This window comes from Etheostoma cragini, chromosome 4 (assembly GCF_013103735.1).
Source record: "Etheostoma cragini isolate CJK2018 chromosome 4, CSU_Ecrag_1.0, whole genome shotgun sequence".
Classification (NCBI taxonomy): domain Eukaryota; kingdom Metazoa; phylum Chordata; class Actinopteri; order Perciformes; family Percidae; genus Etheostoma; species Etheostoma cragini.
This window is the reverse complement of record NC_048410.1, coordinates 18,963,477-18,990,427: the sequence shown is the minus strand read 5'-3', so window position 1 is coordinate 18,990,427 and position 26,951 is coordinate 18,963,477. Positions and strand designations below refer to the sequence as shown.

Here is a 26,951-nt window from a genome sequence, read left to right as displayed (position 1 = left end):
TGTGCTTAACATTATTTACATTTTTCAATTTTCACAGCTGACTCACACTCAGTCATTGACATTGGTTTAATACATAGTAAGGTCACCTGATGCCATTACCATGCTATATATCTACTAAACACTGTATGAACTGCAAATGGCCGACGCTAAATAGTGGAACATTCCAAACTGTATATTAACCTCATGACGCCTTCACATTTTACCTCAACTAACTCTTGCCTGATTAAATCCATATTCTGCCGCAGTATTTAAAAACAACAGCATGTTCCCTAGTTGAAGTGCCATCACCACAAATAAGATAATCAATGATTAATAATACAGACAGGGATAATAACATTGGAGCCTGCTGGGGTCTTGAACAACTTAACTTAACAAAAATTACTGTACACTAGCCTCACTGAGCTGCTGCTGCATTGTATAACACAATAGACAACACATGGGAAATACAACTGTCTTACCTTCGAATGAATTCATCCAGCAAAATCATGAAAGGCAGTACTAATCATTTAATTTAAATGGTCAATAATTCATTGATCTACTGTCCTACTGTAAGAACAGGGAAATTCTACAACACCTATGCAAGAAGACATGACAGACTACAAGCATGGTCAGATGAGGCAGACTTTATGCTTGACCCACACTGACCCTCCAATCTCTGTACATTGTGTGTGTACATTGTTCCCGTGAAGTCCACTGCACACAGCAGACTACATATGGCTGCATCTCCAGTGCTAGAACAATGCTAAATAAATATGATTATATGTTTTTATATGTTATAATTCAATTAAATGCACATTTAAATGCACCATAAGAAGACTTCAGACTGAAATAGTGCAGGTGTTAGAACTATAGTTTGACACAGGGCCACGCTCTTGCAAATGCAAGACCTGCTTTAGTGGTGCAAATTCTCTGTAATAATCTGTATTGTGTATGCATATATTGCATATGTTCTTAAATACAATTTTGAGTTGCTTATAATATTTCCATTTTCTGCTGCTTCATGCCTCACATTTCAGAGCGAAATATTGAACTTTTTGCTCCACTACATTTAACTGACAACTTTAGTTACTTTGCAGATTTCAATTAACAATTCAAAATATAATCACCAAATAAATTATGACGTGTCTAGTTAATACTTTATTAATCCTCTTGGGCAAATTCACAGAAGTAGGCCTTTAGAAAGCTATTCAAAGTAGCCGCACCTTTACCAGCTGCAACATTAGAGTGGTAGCCCTTACATTAATGCCACAATAATTAATTTGTATAATATGAATCATGTGTATAATTGTGTAAGATAGTAAGCATTATTCAAAAATGCAGGACGTTTTTTGCTGAATAAGTAGCCTACTTTTCCTTTTGGTCTGATACCTTTGCACCTTTAAGTACAACTTGGAAATGCATTTTTACTTGTACCAGAGTATTTCTACACTGTGGTCTTTCTACTTGATCTGAGTATTTCTCCCCCCTCTGCCTATGACACAGGTCCGCTGCAGACTGAACTCCAGTCCAGGTTTTGTGGTGGATTTTACTGCCAAGGCGCAGCAATCTGCAGCATCCCCACACGTAGCCAGCCAGCCACACACGCTGCTCGAGCACACTGCTATGAAGTTTCACCATTAAAGTAAACAAAAACATTTATAGATAGATTATCCCAATTACTCGATTGGAACGCACTTTATATAGACACACAACTATGTCCACACAAGTATTCTTTTTATAAACATATGCATGCTGTAATGTCTTTATATAACTTAACTATATATCGGTTTAAAAGCATTACTTGTATTTAGTTTACTCTGAAAGAAAAAGGGCGAGGAATTGAACATAAAACAGCCTGGTGGATAATCTGTAATGCAGTGTAGTGAGGGGAAAACTGAGGCAGCATGGTGCTTTTTTAAGAAAAACAAAAAGTGAACTTCCTGTTTCGGGGTGGTCCAGACTGTGGAGAAAGGGAGGGAGGAGAAGGGGGTGCGCATTCCCGCATTGGCTGTGCAACCAACTCCAGGGCGCTTTGAGGGACTCCATAGCCCGAACATGGGGTTCAATTTTGTCACTGTTTGCGTAAAGTGACTCTGAAATAAAAAGCTATGGAAAAGCACGTCTGAAACAGTTTAAAGTGTCGGTTTCTCTGAAGAATTCAGTCATCTCCATCCGAGTGCGTCTTGCCAGAAAGTCGAGAGAGAGAGAGAGAAGGGAGGCTTTACTGGGAATTCAGACTTTCGCAGTCCTTGGACACTGAGCTCTTCCAAGGACTTTGGGAATCAAGTCAATAAGTTTCATGCTGAGTGTTCCTGCATTAACCTGAGGTAAGTAGTGCTGATGATTCATATTCGCTTTTCAAATCACAGGCTACCACTGAAATGGCTAATTGCGAGTTTATTCGTGGTTGGAACGTTGAGTTTAATTATTCGCCACAATAATAATCACTGTCGTACCTTCTGAAGTGGTCAAACAACTTGCAGTTGTGTTATTATGTTATTAGTGACTGTTTAGTAACTCCTTGTTGGCTTTAAATCTCTTCAGGTGATTGTGCGTGATTTTTACACGTTGGCTTAAATGAACAAGGCTGGTTTACTCCACTAATTGAGTTGCATACTATTTCACTATTGCTAACCGAGCACAATGTGTTTGGCCACTGTGACACGACGATTCTTGTGGATTCATTCCTCCCCATCGCAGAACAGCGTGGGTCCCGTCTTTGGACAATACTGGCAAGAACGAGTTTAGACATAACAATTGTAAATTTTCCTACATGCATAGGTTGATCTCTCGGGGGGAGTGCTTTATTTTTTTTTTAGGGGTCTGACTACAGGCACGCTTTGAAATCATCTGGCACAGCCGAGGATCGCAGAGCCCATCCGAGAACAGCTGTTTCTTGTAACCTGAAATGCTTGAGGTGCCGATATCTTTTCCAAATGTGAGTTTCTGTCAGGACACCAACAAAACAACATCATCACTGAGCTCTGGCAAAAGCTGGCTGAATATTTTTTTGCATTTTGGGTCTCTTTTGGCTAAAATAAACATGCGTTGAAGCCTCCCGTAATCCATATCTAATCTGAGATAGATTATTGAATCTAATCTAATTAAATGAGGTGACTGTAGCTGCTAATGTGGGAAGATTAGGCTGCTGGTCTTTATGTAGTGGCCCTGGGCTGGAGAGCGTCAACACTGGACTCAATAGAACAGCCAAACACTTATTTATTCCAAAGTGACAGTGAGAAGTGCTGAGCACACAAACTCACAACCTCCCTAAACAGTATTTGCACACACTCACATACACATAGAGAGAGTGTATTTGTAAGACACAAAGGGCCTTTAGATCTCAAAACATCAGAGGGAAAGACAATCATTTATTTGGAAGTGAAATTGTGGATTATGTACCAAGTAATTGTTCTACTATTTTTGTTTCAATTGATTACATTGGGCAGGAGTTTGTGTTTTGTGAAACTTTTAGTTTCTGTGTGATGAGAACTATCTTTTGTGTGCTGGAAAACAAACATGTAAGCACATCAGACATTATGTATGATTACTGAAAATATAACGATGTAAACAGCAGGGATTTAGCTTTTTTACACTGGCACTCAGGCCCTTGTCAAGGTTGAGACGGGGGAGAGTTTCGAAGGAGGAAAGTGCACTTGTCCTTTGGCCATGTCGTGTGAAAAGCTCTGCAGGGGAGCTTCCTCACCCTCCCTGGTCTTTATCAAGTGTGTTAAGGCCAAAAGGCTCCTTAATGGGAACCCTCTTAAACAAATAGACCATACAGGAAACAACTGTCCCCCTATCCAGTCAAAGGAAAGGACTAATGTGGTTTATCACAGCCATATCAGAGAACTGAATACAATTGGATTCAGTGTGATGAATTCATTTTCTCGTTAGGCCAGTACAACAAAAGTTGTTGGATGATTGTATGTTTGAGCTGTCACTTAAGCAACATTTATAGCCAAATCGGGAATATAAAATATCTAGACTCCTCGTAGCTCTCTGGCATTAACGATGTTGTTTCATTTCTTTGTGTTGGCGGCCTACATGACACACTGGTACCCAGAGGCAGGCAGCAACAAGTGGTGTGTTTTTGTCCAGATTCCATTTTGGTCCGCTCAGCAAGAAACATGTCACGTGATTCCTGCAATCCCCCCCCCCCCCCACCAAATCCTCTTCCCCAACACTATCCTCCCATCTACCAGTGAGAGGGAGGTAAGACGGGGGGAGGGAGAGAGGGGGAGAAAGACCACCCTCACTGGGATCACAGCCCCTCAATCAGACCCTTTCACACCCTGTGAACCTGAAACAATCAGGGTTTAATAGCAGCTGTCTGTCTGTGCCGGCCCTGGCTAAAACCATGTAGGCTCACAGTGCGGAGCAGATCAGCTTCAGCCGCTCAGAGAACAGAGTAGACAGGCCCGGGGATGCTCCAAAGGACACATAAGCAAAGACACAGATAGACACGGAAAGACACAGACGCACAGACTTTCTTTTCTCCCCTGCTACTCTTTTCTCTTCTCATCTTCTGGTTTTCCTCTCCTACTTCAAGGCTTCCACAGGTCGCCGGTGTCAGGGTCTGGTATTTGAAGGTTATTTTGGTTCATCGGATAGAGTTTGTGTTGTTTTCAAACTGCTGGAAGGCTTTACTCACATTGTGTGTCGTCATTCATGGACATTGTTTATTGAGGCCAAAGTGAGTAGATTCTGGTCGTGGGTTGTTGGTTTTATAATTGAGTCAAACTTTATCCCATGGGAAACATCGGAATATCACAACGAGAAACCACAGCTGTGCCAGTATTCTGTCTTCACTGTCCAAAATAGTTGCGTAAGGTCCGATTGCACCAATGAGAATCCCTCTTTCTAGACATGTAACTTTGAACACATGAAATTATGCTGAAAAGAGAAGGAATGACACTAAAGGGTAAAGGCATTAGCCACTTTAGAAAACTTGACATTAGCCAAAGGGCACAGATAATAGAAAGGGGAAATGTCACAGTCCGGGGGAATATTCGGAAAATCATCCAGTCACCCATTAGAAGGTGTAATCATTAGAAGATGTAATCATTAGACCGTGTAATCATTAAAAGCTGTAATCATTAGAAGCTGTAATCATTGTTATCATCATCAGCTGAGAATTGGCAACAATCGGGACATCCCATAAAACAACCCTTTTAATGAGGGAACATTGATGTTCAATGACAACTACGTGGTGTTAGGGTTAGAGGACTGTGGTTATGGCAAAAAGTGTGTAAGGTTAAGTTAACACTTAATTAAGGTAGGGGAAGGATGCTGGTTATAGTTAGAATAATTTTTTTTTTAAAATGCAGTAATAGTCTGTAATAAGAGGTTAACTACGGTTTACATTCCCATCCACCACTCTGACCTTAAACCCTGTCTCCCAAGAAATGCCATGTTTACTGAATTCATATTATATTCATTAATGAATAAATATATGCTGTATAAATTCTATAAATTATAAACCTTGATCAGCAAAGTTTGTTGCCCAAATTTAATTCATGATGCCAACTCCGGTCTCCGACCCCAAACACTTCACTGCAAATTCAATGTTGTAAAAAACGTAGCACTTCCCTCAATTGAACAAACCTCGACCACAAAAAATAAACCAAACAGTGAATACGTTTTGTCTAAAAATGTATATGGCAAATTATTAGTATACACACGTGTATTTTGAGGGGGACGTCGTTGCTGATCCCCACACCCTTACACTTACTTTCTTCCTCAATACATAAGGGGCCCACAACTTCCTGTGACACTAAAAGAAGAATCCGGTCGATTTCAACACGTAGCTGTGTTATTTGTAATTTTGGAGTGCTGTCAGTAGCAAGAAAAATGAAAACACCGCGTTATGCAACTTCTAGAGTTAGCACCCAACAGGCTTAAACAAGGCAAGTTTTAAATGTGTTTTTAGCCTCTAAACATATACAAAATGTCATTACAAGTGCCTACCCATGTGAAATTATTCATTCTGAGTGAACACAGTGAATCTGACTGCTGTAGATGTGACAGAAAGGCATGTTTTGACTAGTGTGGACTTCACCGGAAAAAAGGAAATAAACAAAGGTATGGGCACTGGCTGATTTAACATAACTTTTATGCCTTTCTGTCACATCTACTGCAGTCAAATTCACTGTGTTCACTCAGAAGGAATAACTTCACATGGGTGGGCACTTGTAATGCTAAAAAGTGTTTAAAACTTGCCCTGTTTAAGCCTCGTGGGTGCTAACTCTAGAAGGGGGATAACACTGTGTAGGCAGCACCAATTGTTTTTGTTTTTCTCTCTACTGACAGCACTCCAAATTTACAAACAACATACCTAGATGTTGAAATCGACCGGAATTCTCCTTTAAGGTGTCTAAACTTTAAAGTGGACCAGCTATTCTCATTTTAGTGACCAGATATGCAGCTGTTCTGACAACCAGATAAAATTCATTTCATATTGCTCATGGTTTTAGCAATTGCTTGTCCCTTAAAATACAAACAGGACAGTTTTTTTTGGGTCAATTTATTTATTTATTTAAAGACCCAAATAAACATGCAGAAAATAACTTTTTTCATGTCTAGCTAAGTATCAGTATCGATAAGCAGTATCTGTATTGATTATATCCTAACAATACCCATCTTATAGGCTACATAACATGGGTGAGGGCAGCTGTGGGGTGCAACTCCAGTTATTTTGCCCTTGCCATTGGTTTTAGGGGGCACTGACAGTAGTACTAACCTAGCCTACTGTACATTTTTTTGGTAGTGGAAGGAAACTGGAGCACTAACCCACGCAAACACATGGGGGAAAATGCAAACTGCACACAGAAAGGCCAAGACCAGGGATCAAACCCAGTACACACAGGCCAACCACTGAACAACCGTACCGCCACTGAGCCACAGTGCAAGGTGGCCCAGTCAAAGATCAAGTCACATGTGGCGCAGCAGGCGGCTAGGATTTTACAGTAAATGCAGGGTTTTTGTGTGCGCCTGTGGGAATATGTGTGTTATACAGATTTAAGCATTGCCGATGACAGTTAGAGGCGGAGTTGTTCCCTTCCCCATCGTCCCCTCCTCCTTCTTTGAATGAGGGTGGTGGTTTTTGATACGTTTGTGTGTGTGCGCATGTGTAAAAGCAGTTAGGCATGCTGACGGTAAACTACCAACTCATGTGGTTGATATTAGAAATCAAACTAGTGCTAATAGGATCCAGGAGAGATTGGGAATTGTTCTCACATGCAACTACAACTCACACTGACACTTACTCATCTCTCACCGTTACTTTAGCCGCGTTTGTTACAATGGGCTTGTGGTTGGTTTTTCTTTGTCATCTACAGCCGACCACCATGTCTCAAAGGCGAAACATTAGCCGCATCTGTGGAGGAAGAGAGAAAAAAAAAGATCCTGTGATTTTTTTCCGGTCGTTTGATAAGAGTGAATCAAAGCTTTAAACAGCAAGTGATAACAACATTAATTAGTTGTTTGCAGGTGTGTGTTTGTGCATGCAGAGTATTTATATTTTTGCGAGATTGGCTGTCCACTTGTCTTTGGCCGCGTGTGAGTTTCAATGTGTGTGTTCTCAGCCGCTGATGACTCACGGTGTGCTGTCCTGTCGCCAGGCAGAAAGTGCAGAGGGGGCGGTGTTTTGTTATTTTACCAGGTTGCCATAGCCACGGTGCATTTGGGTGCTGCCATCATCAGTGTCATTACAACACAAGCGTCTTGACACTCACCCTCCTCTTTGCCTTATGCTGTCAGATAACCAGGGAGGGTCAATCTCGAGAGTTTTGATGTGATATAATTTGAAGCTTATTGAGTTCAACACAAAGAAACATCTGGATGAAACCCTGCTCCAGAATAAAGATGCTTTCTTTTAATTCCCTCTGTAACACAACAGCGATCCCTCTTTTGAACTTTTAAGTAGAGAGATGTAGGTTACTCCTCCTTAGCAGTTTGTATGTAAGCCACTACATTTACCAGCACCATTTTATGTGATGAACTATGGCATTTTACTGCTGGAATAATTATTTCTGACTTCTATGAAGCAAGAAAGAGACAGATGCAGATGCTAACTTGAGTTGCAGCGGCATATCTATATTGCGTGTGTTTGTAATGAGCCTTCTGGACATCAAGTCTGCTATCTGAGATGAGATAACATCCTTGGAAGATCCTTGGCTTGGAAGGTGTTCTTGGGCAACATGCAGTTCCACATACCACACACACACACACACACACACACACACACACACACACACGTTTTAATGTAAACAGCAAGTATCTAAGCATTTGAATCTAAAAAGTAATGCAGATATTTGTGATCACTCATCTATGATGGTATGCAGCATATTTTAGTTTATATGTTAGATATGCACATCGATACAGCTGCAGCCAAGGACGGAGAGCTTCTTGATATTTGACGCAGCACCAGCAGTAAGTGCCTATTGGGGCTGATTATGATTTTTCTGTTTATTTTTATTTAATCAGTGCCAATACTATACCTGAGTTTCAGTACTGATAGCAAAGCAATCATTTTCCATAGCTGAATTTTGTAAATATAAAAAACCTATAGAACTACATCAGAAATATCAAAGAAAAGGTTAACAGGTCTACAAATGTGTCCCATTATGAAATTCCAACTTTACATATTTAACACGTTTTCGATACTCTGTTAAGGATACATTTCAGTTGAGTTTTGAGGAGAATGGGGAGTGGGATAATGCTGTACCAGATCTTGTAAAGGATAGAGCAAGCCATTCCAAAAACCTCCAAGATAAAAAGTGCAAAACAACGTATTCTCAGCTACTTAAACTTTCCAAGTTTGTGTGAAAATCTCTTTCAGATTTTAAAGAGCGAGTAAATGGAGCTCAGGTGTATCCACCCACTTTATATTTTGAAGATAAATGAAGCAAATTGCAAAATGTGCTCGAGATTTATAGAGTCAGAACTCTAAGCAATGAATGACCCAAACCGCATTTGCTTCGTACTACATGTTCATGAGAAAAGAATGATATGGTCAGCCTTCTAAAACCACAATAAAAGATGAAACTTCTCTCGCTTAGTATTTTATTCAACTCTTTTTGTTACTTCTACCCCAAACGTTTCCAGTTCAGAATAAGTCTCCCTCATTCTCAACTATCTCTCCGGTCTCTTGCGTCTCATTCTATTACTGTTTCCCTGCTCTGTAAGTAAGCGACATTTGTGAGAAGCTACAGTGGCTTGCTGATGGCACGTTAACCAGATCAGATGCCATAACAGGAAGTCAGTCCACCTGCATGGACGCAGTACAGTGACACATGACTTACTATCACTGCAAGCCAAATGAAGGCAGAGCCGTCACCGATACACTGACATGAATCTGCTGTGGGTCAAAGGTACCGCACCCTCAGTCAAACTGCCTCATATTTACTACGACAGATTTGAGATGGCATTCGGTCTGCAGAAAGCTTTGCTCAGACTTCAGGCTTTGTGTGGAGAGGTGCAGACACTCACTGTTGACTCAGATAAATCACCTTCATTTTAATTCAAAAGTAACTGATGGTTTTTGTAGTAGAAAACGATGATAAATCCTTCTCGAAGAGAAGCATCTGTGGCCAAACCAAACTCATTTAGGCTGAAGAGCTCTGCAGCACATGATTAACAAAATTGATGTGGTGTGCTTGTTTTGTTGGTTTTGTGATAGCCTAAACTGAAGTGAACTGACTCCATGTTGCCTTCTGTAGCATCAAATATTGTTTACAGTTATGTTCCCTGCGTTCCGGTGCCATAAAACGTAAATGGAAACTTTGTGTTGAAGCTGTTATTGAGAAAATAATTCCCTTCAGGAAACAATAAACTATTGGAAGTTTGTGAGATGTAATTAACTTTGTTTCAACAAAGATTTGCTGCCGTCTCTTTTACAGTAGACCATACAGTTACACCGAAAAATAAAGTTCCTGTGCATTTGCTGCATATTTGCAAATTTAATTAGGTCTTCAGAAAAATAATATTATTGGCACGCGTTAAGAAAGAGCTTTTCATTTTCATTAACAGTGGAATTTGTTGGAAAGGAAAGAAGGGCAAAAGAGAGTAAAGGGTAAACGAGAGAAACATGTAGTGAGTGTGGAGGAGGGAGAAAGAGAGGGAGAGAGAGAGACATGCAGATTGTTTTAAATCCGCAGCGAGTCAGGCTCTCAAATTTATGCCCATGGGCTGCTTCTTGGGTGGGCTGCACGGAGGGCGGTGCGCTAGCTGGAGCAGGGGAAAGTTGCCGACTCCAGACTGCTCGCCTTGCTCTGAAGCTTGGCTTTTCCTGCTGGAACACATTTACAAGTCAACCGTGCTGGCTGGCTAACCGACTGCCTGGCCCTGCCCTGACTGACTTAACTACACTGACTTTTTCCTGTTGAACCACTACTTTCAATGTTTTGATGGGTTATTGCATTTTAATAAAATGTACAATTTGTACAATTTAAATCAAGTTTGAAGAAATTCTAGGCATAAACGGATTCTCCCCCGAGAAGTAGTTTGTACTCCAGAAACAATTCCCATCTCTACCCAAGAACGCGGATCAGATAAGACATAATTCTGTCTCCTCTGCATTTCATGCCAGCAGTGACTGTTTGTTTTGCTCAGCATGAGAAAGATCCGGACCCACATCTTGCCTTCGAATAGATTCCGTGATGTTTAGAATGAATGAGAGTCACTCACTCAACCACCAGCTATCAGGCAGTTCCACAGTGAAGATTCAGGGCTGGATATAAGCCGCTCGAAGTGGTGTCAGTTGAACTTTACATATGATAAAAAGTAAAATGTAGAAAGAATCCCGGGGTACTAAAAATGTATTTCTAACTTAGATTTTAACAGATCTAATGTAACTAGTGAAACACCTTGTTGCCTCAAACATAAACCAGTTTTGAGTTCTTCCTCATGTTGTTGTGTTGCACTCAAACACGTTTCTCTAAGTTTAGAAAAGCAGCAAGGCTTTCTCTGCCTCAGTAACAGTGCAGGACTGAATACACAGCGAGGGGATGACATCAGCAGCATGTAAATCAGCCCACACACACACACACACACACACACACACACACACACACACACACACACACACACACACACACACACACACACACACACACACACACACACACACACACACACACACACACACACACACACACACAAACTTTAGTATGAGCAGGGATGATTTATGTAAACATTTTTGTCAAGACGTTAATCACAACATGCATGTTATCCTTGAAGTTAAAAACAGAAAAACGCTGCTTTATAAAGAAAAGAAATGCCTGTGGGTGTATTTCTTCCTCCCAGCAGTCTTGGTTTATTCCAGCCAGTGCGTCTGGCTGCTCTGTGAGCTAATTCACTCTGAAGGTATTACGGTTATTGGAAGGCTTGTAAACCATTAAGTCTTTATTTACAAGAGAAAGAAAAGAGGGTCTGGATAGCTGTGCGGGGGCACGCTAGGTCTTGGTACAGGCACTGACCCCACTGTAAGTGATCAAAACAACTGAATTTCTCAGGCCGTTGGAAATCTGGTCCTATTTGCAGCAGACTGCAGACCACTCCTCAATTACATAATTGTGCCCATTAATTACACAAGGAGGGCCTTCATTTCCTGGTAGCCAATAACTAACAAAAAGTGCCAGTAAAGAAGGACTCTAAGACACACATGTTTAAAATGTGTGTGGTGAAACATGAAACATGGCCTCCCATGTATAAGAGCAGCCCAAGGTTAAAAAGCCACATACAGCATATTGTATTTCTAGCGTTATGCCGAGAAGAGTGTGTGAACATCCAAGAAGCTCATAATAATAACAACTTTATTCATATAGCACCTTTAAAAAACAGTTTTACAAAGTGCTTTGACAGACAAAGATGGCAAAGACATGTTAATCTTCATTTTATATTCAAATTTCAGAGGAGTGAAGGGACGTGGCAACACAGCTGTCGGTTTAACACTTGTTCTTGATGTTCAAATCTTTAGACAGCTTGTTGTTTCTTTAGCAACAGTAACCACTGTTGTTGGCCACACACAAAGCTCCCTGCAGGTCATTTCTCCTGGAGAAGACCCGGAGAAATGGCTCACCTACATGTTGGTTACTGGATGGATGCCGGCGTGATGACTGTGGTGGGTTTCACACCGCGACTGTGCCACTGAGGAGAACTTCTGTTTGAAAGCATGCTGACACGTTTCAGCTTGTTTGGAGAGACTCTAAAGACTGATTTAAAAATGATCAATGAGCCTACATGTTTGTTTTCAAAATGCTGAAATCTCAATTTGGATTTTTGGAAAATTCAGCTCACTTAAGCGTCAGGTCTAGATCTACAAATAGTTATTTACATTATTGGTTAATCATTTTGTCTATAAAATGCCCCAAATAGTTATCAGAAAGCCTGTTAAGAGGTCTTGCAGCCCAGTGTAAAATCTGGAGAAAAAAAATAGTTGTTTGCTGTCAAGTACAGTGTGATAAAGGAAATCGTCAAACGCTTGCATTTGAGAAGCCAGAAACACCAGATATTGATAAAATGATTAAAAGATAAAACGATACGTTTTCAGTCGATCTACTAATTTAATAATGAACTAATTGTTGCAGCTCTAAACTAAATTAAACCTGTCCTTTGGGCGAAGGATGCAACACTGCGACAGTTCTGTGGTTCCCATGCATTCAACTGACAAATGTTGGAATGACAATGTGGCTGTTGCAGCTGTTGTTTTTTTCAGGTCCAGAGCTGTTGTCCTCTCCTCCTCCTCCTGTACTTCTTTCTCTTGATGCTCTACTTGTCGTCATCACTGTCTTCATGCCAGGGGGTGTAGAGTGGGATCAGCCTGTAGGACAGGGGCTCACATAGTAACGCACCTGCCAGAAGAAGTCTGAGGAGAGCGTGGGACAACGGAACAGTAACTGGTGGGGGAGAAATATTGTCTTTCTGTGAGTGTCAGAGAGACAGAAAGAGGGCAGCGTACAGTGAAAGAAAGAGGCTGTGAGAGTGAGTCTCTTGGTCTTTGGACTGCGGGGAGGATCGGGGTACCATGCTGGGCATTTATGCCTGGCTTATGGGACCAGACTCTGAATACACAGAGGGTCAACAGGGATCCGCGCTCCCTTTTCTTTTCACACAATTGCATAGCACTGTGTGTTTGACTGGCCACCTGTACAGGCTGCTTCTCTGTCTTTCGCCCAATGCATGCTGGGAAATGCTCTAATATATTCATTGATAAGTACTGGGTAGGTTAACTGATAATTGAAAACAACTGTTAGTTGCAGCCCCATTAAAAATGCAATACACTTGATCTACGCACACATCTTTTGAGAGTTTACCAAACTTCAGAAATCAAAATTGTTCTGATAAGTGTATAACTGACCTGATTGACTATTTTGATAGTCACAAGATAAGAAATATTTAATTGCCATTTATTGCATGATTGTCCATAGTCCATCGATGTGATGGTGGTGCAAATAACTTTGCCGTGCAAATAACTTAAGTCTTGTCGAGAGAATCATCTGGAAGGGCTTTGAAACTCAACTTGCCATTCAAAAGACCATTTTCTTTATCCATTTATGCTCAAGGAGGTTTGTTTGTTTTCCTTTTTCAGGGTCTTGAGTTGCATTTTAATGAGCATTAATTTAGTTAAAAATGTAAGTAATAAATCCTGTTACTCTGAACAGGAAGTCTCTCTTTAGATTATGCGTGTTGCTCCTATAAGAGCCATTTATTTGTGATTCAGGATCAGGTTTAACCTCCAAAGCTGTACAGGTTGCATCTATGTGCGTTACTGCGGCATCGCTTCCTGATTTCCCAAACTACAGAGTGGTCTGAGGCCCAAATCACATGCATGACTTGATGTGTCCAAAAGAATTTGTAGTGGTAAAATGAATTTGCGTTATAATTCATTATCGCGTTCATTTTGACAGCACTAACAAATCGCAACTTAATAGAGATCAATCAGGACATGTATGCTTCAAAAAGCAATATGCACAATAACATTTATGCTAATGATGCTTCTGTTGGTAGTAACCCGGCAAAAGGCCTAACTCTTAATGTGAGGTCCTACAACTATGGCGATCTCTGTTTCTGCATGAACACAAAACCATGCAGTCTCACTTCAGTTCCTCCAAAATGTGACGACTCCACAGCAGGTTGTGACTTTCTTGAACATTCCCGACTGCTGATTGTTTCCCCAGCAGTTAAACCCCCTTTGTCCATCACTCTGTTCCCGTTATTTTTATTCAGGACGGGACAGGCAGTTGTTCCGCTGTGGCACATTTATTGGCCCTTATTAGCGAGCACCTGTAGTCTATTAAAAGCCCTGTTTTGCTGACAGACTGACAAATACATACTGTCTTTTGAGTTCTCAGTGTGGTGAAAGGAACACTCCATTGGGGATATGGACGTAAATGTGTTATGCTAGAGAGAACAATCACTGGATGTTCAAAGATTCAAACATTGAAACGCACAGGATCCCACTCATTTATCAACTCTGGTCTGCTCAAGCAGCTGCGGAGCAGATATGTGGTGAGCACATGTTTGTGTGTCTATGTGTATGTTAAGTGTTGCGTGCACGTGCTTTGGTGTACAGTGGGCGAAGGGTCCCAGATGTGGATAGTGTGCAAAGGAGGAAGTTGTTGGTGATTATCTTAACCTTTGGGTCAAGCTTTTGTGTTAATTTGACTGATGCAAATGTTGAACTACTCTGCATAAAGAACACTGCATACAAACAGTCACTTATGTTAAATTTAAAGTATCATTCAAGCAAACTGAACAGCTACCACAATGCCCATATGTCATTCTGATATAATGGTAGCCTAAATGTAAAATGTAACAAGTGAAGAGTCTATAAACTGACTCAGAATTGTCAAGCAACCTTTTGTAAGTGCAAGAACGTGTTATTTTCTCCTTCATAAGTCACAGTCTCGCTAGTCTTACGTATGCTTATGTAACTTCAACTGCCTTTTTTTCCTTTTTCTTTTCTATAAATGAATTTATTATGTTTTGTACCCGACTATTTTTTGGCTGGGACTAGCAACTTTCTGGAGTCTTTGCTGGTTGCATGGCAACTGGTCCTAGCCAAGAAATGGCTTGGCACAGAAACCCCAGGAACATTAAATAAACAAAATATGGGATAATTAGTAAGCTTTAGAGGTGATGATATAGGTAGTTTGTTACCTTTTGACAGAACCAGGCTAGCTGTGTCCCCATTTCTTTGTGCTAAGCTACGTTGGTTGACCGGGGATCGAAGCTTCTTATTTACAGCACAGGCCTGAGAGTGGGACCAATCTTCCCATCTAATTCGCTTCATGAAAGGGCATAAAATTCTGCAAGATTACTTTCTTGCAGATCAATTATTTTCCCCAAATGTCAAGCTGTTTCTTTTAGTCAGTCTTTAAGTCTGAAACTGGAGTTTGGACTGGAAAACCTATTTATTTTTTTCCATTATTCTTTTTAAAGATTTTTTTTCAGGCCAGTTTAGACATGAAAGGGGAGAGAGGGGGATGACGTGTAGCAAAGACTGGGCCTCTGTACATGGGTGCATGATGAGCTACCCAGGCACCCTCATTTCGTTATTCAACGAATTTAACAGTTTTCAGGTGACACACACCTATTTTACAAAAGCTACCCCAAAATGTTCCTAAGCCCTTATTTTTTAACAGTCCACCCTTTATCACTACATCAATCTTCCCTCACCATTCATCCGTTTGTATCATCGTGCACTACAGTCTTTCTGTTTTATTATTATTATATTTCACAAACTGTTGGCTGGTGGAAAAGGCAGAGACTGAGGCTCAACGAGCGCCCGTGTGCACGTAACATTACGTGGACGAGCGAGGTAGAGAGCAACATGAGAGAGTGGGCCAGATGACATTAAAACAAAGCCGTAAATCAGAGAAATGAGCAATGTGTTTTTGCCGATTTATCACTTGAAATGCAACTGTAGCAAGCATCTCACTATCAAACGTATTTAGAAACAACAAATGTATTCAACAACAAAAAGGCCAGTGCAAAAGTTTGACAGACGTATATAGAGTCAATGGCTATGAAGATGATACACTCGTCTCAGTGGTGTAAACTGGTAGCTTTCAGAAGCGGTGCGTTGCAAGTAGCTGCTAGTTTCATCTTGCCTCGTCGCGAGTCTGTGGTCTAAACTTTCACAAAACTGCACACACGGTGAGTGATACAGAGTGAAATATAAAGTTAACGAATTTGAGTTGCTTTACCTTAGCTAAGTTTACTTGACGTAAAGATAAAGGTGTATTTCTTATTGGTTATGGAAAACAATAGTCTAGCAAGAGTAAATGAGTGAAATACAAGAAAAAAACTTAGTTAGCTATCCAAAGCTCTTTTCTGTGCCGTTAATACAGCCTGCTATCTCTATAGTTAAAATATCAGTCCCCATGAAATGTTATCACGTAAAACTAAATGTCATGGTGTAACAGTTAATGCTATTGTACCGGTATATCCATCAATTTGTTGAGCAGATGCATACTGGCAGATGTTTTAGACAGAGAGAGAGAGAGAAGCAGGAGTTTGACAGGGCAGCTGATTCTGAGGCAGTAACTTTAGTGGTCTACAGTAATGTTTCTCAAAGTGGGGTCCAGTGAACCCCAGGGGTCCTTGAGGCGCTTCCAGGGGATCCCCAGCAGATAGTGAAATCATTTATTTTTACTATAATTCCATCCATATTTAACACAATGACAGAACGCATGACTATTTTGGCCATGGCTTTCTGTAATAAAACATCTAAAAGCAAAAATCCCATCAGATGCGGACCCTTGGACAAAATCTAATCAAATGGGGGTCTGGGGTCTAGTTTCTATTCTAAATTATTTCCTTACATTTCTTTTGCTATATTCTGACCAACTTAACTTTCCGTATTCATTTGCTGTAGTAAATCAAGTATTTTGAGAGCACACACACACACACACACACACACACACACACACACACACACACACACACACACACACACACTAAATAGTAGTATTTTTACCTGCAACTTATCTAAAAGAGAGGAATCAGTTATGGTATAACTTTATCACACATTTACCAGAGCAGATGGATAGCATTTAAGTCATAGTCTAGAGACGAATTTAGCAGGAGCACAGTTTGCCCCTAAGTAAGTTCCCCCCATGCAGCTTTGATGTATCTGAAAGCTAACAGAGTGCAAGGGAAAGTTTAGCATAGTCTGGGGGCTAAGCCCCCCCGTCATTCAACCCTGATGACGTCCGTGGTGACGTCCCTGTGTTGAAGGGACAGGGGAGGAAGCAGCTACATTGTTAGTTGAGTTTGGCTACAAAATTAAATGATGACAATCATTTTCCTCCAAGAATGCTGAAGTTTTCCCCTTTAATCTCCGCTTAAAAATGATGCATTCGATCAGCACTGAGGCTTTGAAGCGTTGTCAGCCAAAATAAATGATGACAGCACCGTCCTGATGGCTCTGTGGGCCCTGGCCCACACCTGATGTCATGAGCCAGGGATTGCTGACCTACATACAGATCTCCCACTTTCTCTTGCAACAATCATCTAAGAAACTTAAATACCACTGACAAATCACTGTATAATTACAAATAAACTGATCAGCAAGGGATCAGATCCCTTCACATGTAGTTCCAGTTGGTGGAGAGTCAAGGCCTTGTGGTTGGTTGCTCGCCCCCTCCCTTCCTCCCTCGTCTTGTGTGTCCCAGCTCACACTCCAGCTTCCTGTGGGATAGCTGAGCCTCAGGGCAGAGGGATGTCTGTATCCAACCAACGAGCTCTGTCACACATGCTCCAGCTTGTCAGACTGAGTTTGTGTGAGGGTGATTGGGTGTCACATTGACTGTTTACATGCACATATATTCAAGTTTTTGCCCTTATCCCGAAAAAAGACGATATTCTGACTAAACTGTTTACATGGCTAAAGAAAATTAATATTCACCTAATATTCCCGTTTACATGTAGCAATGCAAAACAGGATTTTTTCAAAGTTAACCAGCAGTGGACCGTGCGAACACAGCGTCCCTTTTACATTCTTTCAACCAGCTTCTTGAAAAGGTCAGCATAGTGATGTTTGCGCATATCCAAAAACCTGTTGATATCCAAGTCTTTGATGATGTTTAAAAGGAGCTGTGTTTCAACTTCTTATTGGGTCTGCAGCCTTGCAAACTGTTGGCTGGTTGGTTTGTGTACAGAAACCATAGCAACGCACAGAGCTGACCATGAGCCGTAAACAAGCAAGAGGCCCTAAACTGTGGTAAAACCCAGATTGAGACGCATATTCCAAATGCGCTGTATACATGTCCAAAGAATGCCTCTAAAACCCGAATAATACTGGAATAAACCACGTCTTAATCGGAAAATGCTATATTCAGAAAAAGGCCTTATTCCAAATATCCAACTAGAATATGCTGTTTACATGACGTGTATCAAATTTGGAATAACAGTGGAATATTGGTGTGCATTTAAACACACTGACTGAGTGTATCCTGTACATCTAATGGCGGTTTTCCACTGCGTGGTATCTACTCGACTCGCCTCTACTCGCTTTTTTTGGTTTTCCATTACGAAAAAAAGTCCCTGGGACCTGCTACCAGGTACTTTTTTTAGTACTACCTCAGTCGAGGTTCCAAGCGAGCCGAGGCGAGCCCAAAAGGTGACGTGGAAACCTGCAGACTACTGGTTGGTCGTCACTTATGACTGCGTTTTTAGCAAACAAGAGTGCGGAGTGTGTTTCCAGAACAAACGGGACATTTTAAACAAATCTAGCTGGACACCGACAGATTATCCACTTTCTGCACTATTCTCACTTTTCAACGGTTCGGGCTACTAGCGGCTTCATGTCGTTTCCAATATTGCACACTGTTACTTTAAAAAACAAGACAAAATATATAACAAAAGTTTTTATTTAGCTTTTCAAGTAGTGCATCAAACCCTCCCAAACTTCCCGGTCTTCTTCCTCTGCTTCCTTCCTCCCCGTGACAGTGTCCCCCTGGCTCTGCTGGCCCAGATGCATCCCAGTCGTTGTCATAAGCCTGTCCGTGACTCTCATAAAGGTACTCACACAAACGGTACACAGCAAACATGTTGGTGTGTAATCATGGTTGCTAACGTTCATGTACTTTATTTAGCGTATAGTAAATACTGACTGCTACGCTGAACACATGCAAGTGTTAGCTAACGTTACCAGGAAACTTAACTTACCCTTTTGTGTCGGTGAACAACCGTCATGTCGACGTCTGAACTCCCTCGGTATTCCCAAACTCCTGTTTTTTTTAGCGGTGATTTTCGTCGCTTCCTTCAGCTTCTTTCGAAACAAAACATTTCTTCTGGCTGCGGCAGGTAGCCGACGTGCTGTTGTGAGCCGCGCTGAAAATTACGTCATCACGCGTTGCTATAGTGACCAGCCACGCTGAGGCTTTACTCAATCTGCAATGGAAAACGGAAGCATAATGGGCCGAGGCGAGCCGAGCCGAGGCAAGCTGTTACCAGCAGTGGAAAAACGCCATAAGTGCCTATACAGTATGTCTGTGTATCTCTGGCCGTGTCTTTGTGCAAGTGTGTGTTTAGATGGTCAGAGATATGGGTGTTTTCTCTCTGTGGGTGGAGGTGACTTTCGAGGACATTCAGGTTGCATAAACATAACTCTGAATTTGTTTTTATTTTAGCAAAAACTCTGTAAAAACATTTACGGCTTTATTATTTCCAATGCTTGTTGCATTGGAAATTAATGGCTTGTTTACATGATACTTGTACACAATTCATTAGTGTACTGTTAATTCACCTGGGATAAACATATGTGCCTATAGCTCATAGATTACTGGGCATCTTGCCAAATTTCTTTTTTATGACGAGAGATTTAACTTTTGGAAATGTAGATTTTATGTGCTTGTTGCACAGCTAAAACATATCAGTTTTCCTTTCAGATATTATCTACTAGGGGTGCAGTGGTTGCCTAAAGGAGGATAAGCGAGCTTGACTGGGACTGGAAGGTCTTCTGTTAAATCCCCAGAGCGACGGGATAAATCTGGCCCCTCCCTCTTTACCGCCACTTAGGTTCCCTTGAGCAAGACCCTTAACCCTTTCACCTTAGAGGAGCTCCTCAGTTTTAATAGCGCTAAAAATAGGTGATACACAGGTGTTGACTTTTTTTGATACAGCTTTCCGATACAGTGCATTAAACTGAACTCTGCTGTACATTCATTTGATGTCTCAATCTCTCTATCTTTTTTAAACTCTGTGCCAACTTATTTGATGTCCGAGTGCTGCTTGGCCAGTTGCGGTCGGAGATGCCAGCTATTCTTTTCCCAGATTACAATTGGAATATTTTCCCGGGAAAAATTACACTGCAGTAGTCATGTGTCCGATCGTCAGTGATTGAAACTGGACACCGGGGTCACGCTAAGAGCAGTTTTGGGTTAACATGGGTAAACCAGCTTCAAATAGAACAAAATAGACCATTCCGATAGATTTTTATCACTGTGGATCGCAGCTGATCTGTATAATACCCGTGAATACCGACTAACTTGTCCCACTGCAAACAAAAGCCAGATGTTAGTCAGTGTAAGTGTGTTTTTTGTTCAGTGTGAAAGGGTTATTATTCGGTCTCCTTTAAACTTGATGCCAACTAATTTGGAACGGTGTCCAATCAGCGCTTTGCTGAGTTGGACAGAACTTGTGGCTGAGTAGACAGAAGTTAGCATCGGAGACGATGCACGTCAGGGCATCACGCTGGAAAAGGAATTAGTGCGTCCATTCGGGTGCCGTTTCCATAACGCTGATCGGAGCTGGAACCCAGGAGTGAATGCCGAATGTAACCTTACAAACTGCAGACAAAAGCCAGATGTTAGTGGGTGTAGGGGACTTTTGGCCAGTGAGAAAGGGGTATCAGTAAAAGTTGTTGTGGTCTAATATACGCCAGAAAGAAGCGGAAAATGTTCTACTCAAAAACAATTTGTCACATTCGCAAATTTCCTCAATGAAAAGCACAGTGTTTTTTAAAGTCAGAAAAACTAATTCTGCATTTTTTTTTCTCTTTAAACCAAAATGTTACTATAATTTCACACAGTTAGGGTTTGGGCATGTTTACGTGGTTCCACACCATGCCTGATCCCTCTCAGGCAGCATGTTATGAGACAGTCTGCGGTGTACAAAACATCAATGGGATCTGTATGTATTTCTGTGTCTTTAAGTTGAAAACGGCGCAAACAGACACACACACACACACACACACACACACACACACACATCCCTGCTGGTTGTCTATCTGAGGTGACTGGTGGTGTGTGGCTTACCACCATGTCATTGGCTGGTGGGCTCCTGCTGACTGTTCACACAGACGTTGCGTTTCCCTTCTCTGAATAATCCATAATTAAGGTTACCCTACCATTAACCCAACAACTTGAACATGCAGAAATATAGGTATAGTTTTACCGACCAACCTGGTAAGCCGTTATTTGTACAAAATGTCACTTTATTTTCAAAAAAAATAAGGAAGAGATACATCTTATTACAGTACTCTTAATAAGGCAAACACAAAGTGAATTTCTTTATGTGCCTGTTTTACTTTGTATGAATGTGATGGCATTTAGTTTCAGACTTGAGCTGAGATGGAAGTTTTACCTTGTGACTTTTAAAAGTAATTCTGGGTGCTTATTCAGACATGGGACTGACGTGTTAAATTAGCATCACAAAAGCTCAGCTAATTCTTTGAAATGTAACATTTGGAATAACTACAAAATTCATGTATGCCACTGTATGAATATGTTAGCGAAAATATGTGAGATATGTAACAACCATGCGATTAGAACATGCACAGTGTGTACTATGCATGCATATACACACTCACATTTCCTAATACAACCCTTTAATACAATCCTCAGGTCAACAAGGGAGTTGTTTAACCTTAGCCAAGTGGGGTTTGGAAGTTGAGGGGAAGTGAAATTAGGAAGTAGAAGATAATTCATTGGTCCTTTCCTCTCCTCTCCGTAAACACAGTGAAGAGCAAACGTTTTTAACTTGGAGTGTTAGCACCAGAGCTCTTCTGCTAACTGACCCGGGGCTCTGAAGAGCTGCACATAACAGGCGCCAACATTGGCTTTTGTGTGCAGGAGGGTCTTTACATAACCAAGCACATTGTCTAGCAACCAGCCAGCTACTGAAGGGCCTTGTAAATGGTGGAGGGGGTCTGTTTGAGTGGAGGCGAGTAGCCGGGTTGAGAGGCTAGTGGAGCTAAGCTAAATCATGACTAAAGGCTAGTTTGTTAGCCTGATAATGCCCCTAAGGCTACTGATGCAATGAGCTCCCTCAGCAGCAAAAGGGACTAAGAAAAAGAAATATTTTGTTGCAGTATTAGTTTTAGCATAATTTAGAAAAAAATCCATTTAAAGATAAATTATATCTGCTTGCACACACAAACCCTCAAAAGGTGTCTTGAATGGCTTGTGTCATTCGCTCGTCATTCAAATATTTGCCAATGTAAATAATTTCTTTGTTGCCTAACGCCCCTCACTATCCTCCCTACCACAGTACTCCACAAAGCCCAGCCTTCTTCACCCTGTTTTTAATGTTTGGGTCTGAGCCAGAATTCCCTTGCAACTGCCCGGGATGTTGAGGTATATTTTTCCTCCCCTCTCCCAGCGATTAGTTTTTTCAAGATTTGTTTTTGGCAGTAAAAAAATGTTTGCATGTCTCTCTCATTGCGCCATCCAGATCACACCCAAAAAACTACACAAATACTGTTTGGAGTCATGTAATATTTCATTGATTCGTTGATCTCTCACAAAGAAAATCCATTAAATTCTGATTATTATGTTAAACTATTCATGCCTTGTTACACAATTGTTTATCAGTGGATACTGGTGAAAACCATCAGAACGAAAGGTAAAATTATTATTATTATTATTATTATACAAGATTAATTTTCATTATCCACGTAATTCATTATATATATATAAACACACACAGTATATAAAAAAACTAAAACAAATGTATCTTAAGAAACTTATTCAGTTTGACTAACACCAATTGTCCTCAGTTACCTCCCACTGATAACTGGGATTTTGACACAGCAACTCATTATCAGCTCCACACTTCACCTTAGATCAGATGATAACGACCCATTTATCACCGACACTTGATGTTCCTGTCATTCTTAACAGCTCCCTGCCAGGACAGAGGAAGCTTTTACTGCGGTTTCTGCAATGTTGCCATTGTCTTCCAATACACAAAAGACAAGGTGTCCTGATGGCCCGTGATGGCCCCTGCGTGAGTCCCTAGACGGCCCCTAGTTGCACCACTGAGGGTTTTCTCACCATTGTCACCCTGGCTGCAATCACGAGGTACAGCTAGAGTATGGAGGCAGGGGGAGGTTGATGTGGCTTGTATGGGTGCTTTGAAAAGATGTGTGAAATAGGAGTATGGGTATTAAGGGTCTTGGCTCAGTTGGAGGTCTATTGTGCTGAAGGCTGAGCACCCTACTGGCATCCATGATCTCCTCCATTGACACAGAAGCTCTGCTCCCTGTGGGTTTTTTGTCAACCTCTTTCTCATTACTCCAACTCCCTCCCTCTCTCACTTGCTCTCTCCCTTGTCTCTATACCTCCCTTCTTCAGCTCTCTTTTTGCTCAGTCAATGCCACAGAATGTGGAGAGTCTTCTCTCCTGTGAGTTAACCGGCTTCACACTGATGTGTTTCATGGCTGCAAAGGGTGACGATGACAGGTCACTATAGCCGTAGTGTCAACTGCTGTATCTATGCCTTTTAAAAGCCATGTAAGACAAATATACTACATGGCCAAAAGTATGTGGCCATCCATGTGCACTGTATTTTAGAAACAGTGAAATAAGCTTAAATCTTTAAAGCAGAATTCCACTCGTCAACAACCACAAAATGTCTGAGTGTTTATTTTTTTAAATTTATTGAACTGTTAAGATATATTTCTATCACCCTACATTATGGTCAGCATGTTGTTTCAAAGCTCTCTACATGACTGATCGTACTGGAGAATATTACTGTGAATCCCTTTTTCATTCATTCCTTCATTCATTGGTGCCCCGGCACATGCCACATTCCATTACTTTGGGGTAATGTCTGAAGTTCAACCATGGACTCTAACATTAAGCCTGCAGGAAGAGTCCGCTCAATTTGAGCCAGTTCTCATTAATATTCAACGAGCTAAGCTGCTTGAGTCTGATTGGCTAACAGCTAGCCAATGAGAGCCTGGCTATCAGCATCCTTTACCCAGCACAACCGGCCGAGCTCATGAATAGTAATGAGCTCAGGCATCATGTCAGACTGACCAGCTTTTGTAATTTGCCTTATTTCTCCGCGTATGTCTTTTCAGAGGCTAGAGCTGACAGAGGAGGTAGCAGTTTGTTTTTATTTTCACAACATGACACAAACACATATGGACCTAACATATTTCACAAAAATGCAAGTAAGAACTGTTCTGTGTGGCAGGGCACCTTTAATAGTTTTAGGGTTGTACAAAATGAGGAAAATATCTTATTGCAATTATTTTGACTGATAGTGATTGCGGTATGATTTACAATATTAGAGGGAATTATCATTTTTGTATCATTATTCTTTTTTTCATTGAAAATTATTAACATTGAAAGAAATTAAAATGATTATAGTGTGATTTTTGCAAGGATCTGTCCCAAACAGATTGTTTTTCTTTAGTCCGTAGGATACGATTTGTTGGCCGGGAAATCTGTGCAGCAACACACTACTGAATTCAGAATGGTTTGACACATATTTTGCCATTAACAAATATTGCGTCCCCCTGTGATTTGGATATTACACCAGTCCATATTGCAGTTTTGATACAATTGCAGTTAATTGTGCCGCCGTAGTTTTTTTGTAATAAAACTGTTTTAGAAACAGGTCTAGAAAACAGCAGGTTGGCTTTTTGATTTTTGTGTGGAAGAACATATTAATGACTTTTTAAATTGGGTTCCCTAATAATCTGGATGTTAATTCAGGTGTCTACATACCTTTGACCATATAGTGAGTCTCATTGAGGTCCTAAAACATCCTAACTATTTGATGGGCAAGCTTGAGGAATTTTCCACCTTAGATACGTACGTACACAGTTCTTTTAGCATTGATTTAAAGTATATTCTTCTCTTTCTAATCTGTCTTTTCTTTCCATCCCCCCCCCCCCTCCCCAGTGTGCTCAGGGTGATTCGGTCGCAGGTTGTTAGCGTGTTTTGGACAGATTGTGAATGTGTACATACATCTATTTGCACAGCGTTATCCAGCTTGTGTGAGGCCAACAGCAGTCGTGCGATTGTCAATAGCAGAAGTCAATAAAAACCCGTCATCGACAAAGAGAGAACAAACAGCCGCGGTTTGTTCAGGATTTCCTAACAAACACTCCACAAGGAGGGCCGCCGATAGTGGAGAGAGACAGAAAGGGAGAGAGACAGAGAGGGAGATAGAGGGAGGCAGTGAGGACTTGACTCTCCCAGATCAACCAGTGTATTGTCTCACTCATCAGTTTATTCTCCGGAGAGGAGTTATTACAGTGACTCGATGCAGATCTAACCCCCCACTTACATACACATGCATACAGCGGTGGAAGGAAACAAAAGTAGTAAATATTAAAAGTACTAAATTATGAATTGATACAATTAAAACCACATATGTAATATCAGCAAAATGTACTTAAATCAAAGTAAAAGCACATACGCAAAATGACCCCTTTTAGAGTGTAATTATATTGTACTATTGTATTATAGTACTGAAGCATTAACATGTTAGCACTTTTATGCTGTTGGTATTGTATAACTATTGTTTAAGTATAAAAAACAAAATGCAAATACACAAGTAACATACTTTACGCTAGTAAAGTACCTCATAGTTGTAAATCCAACCACCTCTGCACACATACTGTACATTTACTACTAACATTACCACAAGAATCACAAGTTCACAGAGTCTGTCAGTATTGACCTTGTTCTATAAGTTATTGCACTTATATCTGACATCACCATAAAAAAAAAAAAATAGATACAAAAAATCGAGACGTTGTATGACCCTCCCATGTCCCTTGTAAATCTCTTCAGCTGGTGAAGACCAGTCGGACTGCGACAAATGTGCTGACTGCCTGTGGCCTGCGGAGAGAAAATGAGGAAGGACTGTGGGACCTCGTAAAAAGAAAGAAAAAAAAAAAGAAAAATCTATCGTAAGTGTCACCGTTTGGCTTGTCGGGAAGTTTCCATTTGTTGGCTATGGTGGCCTTTAGCTTTTACTCTTGGCACTTGTTGTGTGGTTACTGTCTGTAGTTTCTTACTTATTTCAGCGGATATTACACTTGCAGCTCTTACGATAATATGCTTTTACTCTCACTTTTCAAGTAGGAGTTTGACTTTGTCAAACCATTCTTGTTAAGAGCATCTGCTAACAAGTCAATGTGTGAAATGTGAGTGACAACAGTGTCCCTGACTTGCACTGTCCCTCGGGATAAGCCACCACAATAGGAGCGCAACAGTAGAGCCCTTATGCAAACAAAGTGTTCTTGAATGAAGGAGGCATTTAAAAATGATCGCTCTCCACAAACAGAATGCGACCCTCCTCTATGTTCTGCTGTACTCCTCCTCCTCCTCCATAAACTCCCTCTTTTTTGTCATTCTCACCTTCTTTTTATCTCCCTCTCCCAATTCTCTCCTGCCCTCTTGCCTGTTAAACACATTTGGCCTGTTCTAAACCTGGAGTGACAAATACTCCCTTCCCCTCGCCATCAAAGGGCTATATCTGTGTGCTTGTTTTCTCAGAGCTTTTGAGGGCAGATCAGTGGATGATTGGTAAGGGGAGAAGGTGCAGCAGTGCTGGATATAAGTTGGAAAGAGGGAATAAGTGGCCAGAATGAGAGAAAAAAAGGGGGGACTGAGATCGGAGGTGGAGAGTGGAGTGATTAAAATTCATCCCACGGTGCAAACAAAAGGAGGAATGAAAAAGCGGGAGAATTCAGCAGAGAAGAGTGAGTGAGGGATGGG

The 26,951-nt window shown here is 41.0% G+C and overlaps 1 protein-coding gene across 1 annotated transcript in view; it reads left to right on the top strand.

Moving 5' to 3' along the window:
* Window positions 1-1,962: 1,962 nt before the first annotated feature.
* The window catches only part of gli1 (GLI family zinc finger 1), a 56,838-nt gene continuing 31,849 nt past the window's right edge, over window positions 1,963-26,951 (top strand). The window contains exon 1 of the mRNA XM_034870021.1: window positions 1,963-2,306. The gene's annotated coding sequence lies outside the window, so the exon portion shown is untranslated. The remainder of the gene's footprint in view (window positions 2,307-26,951) is intronic.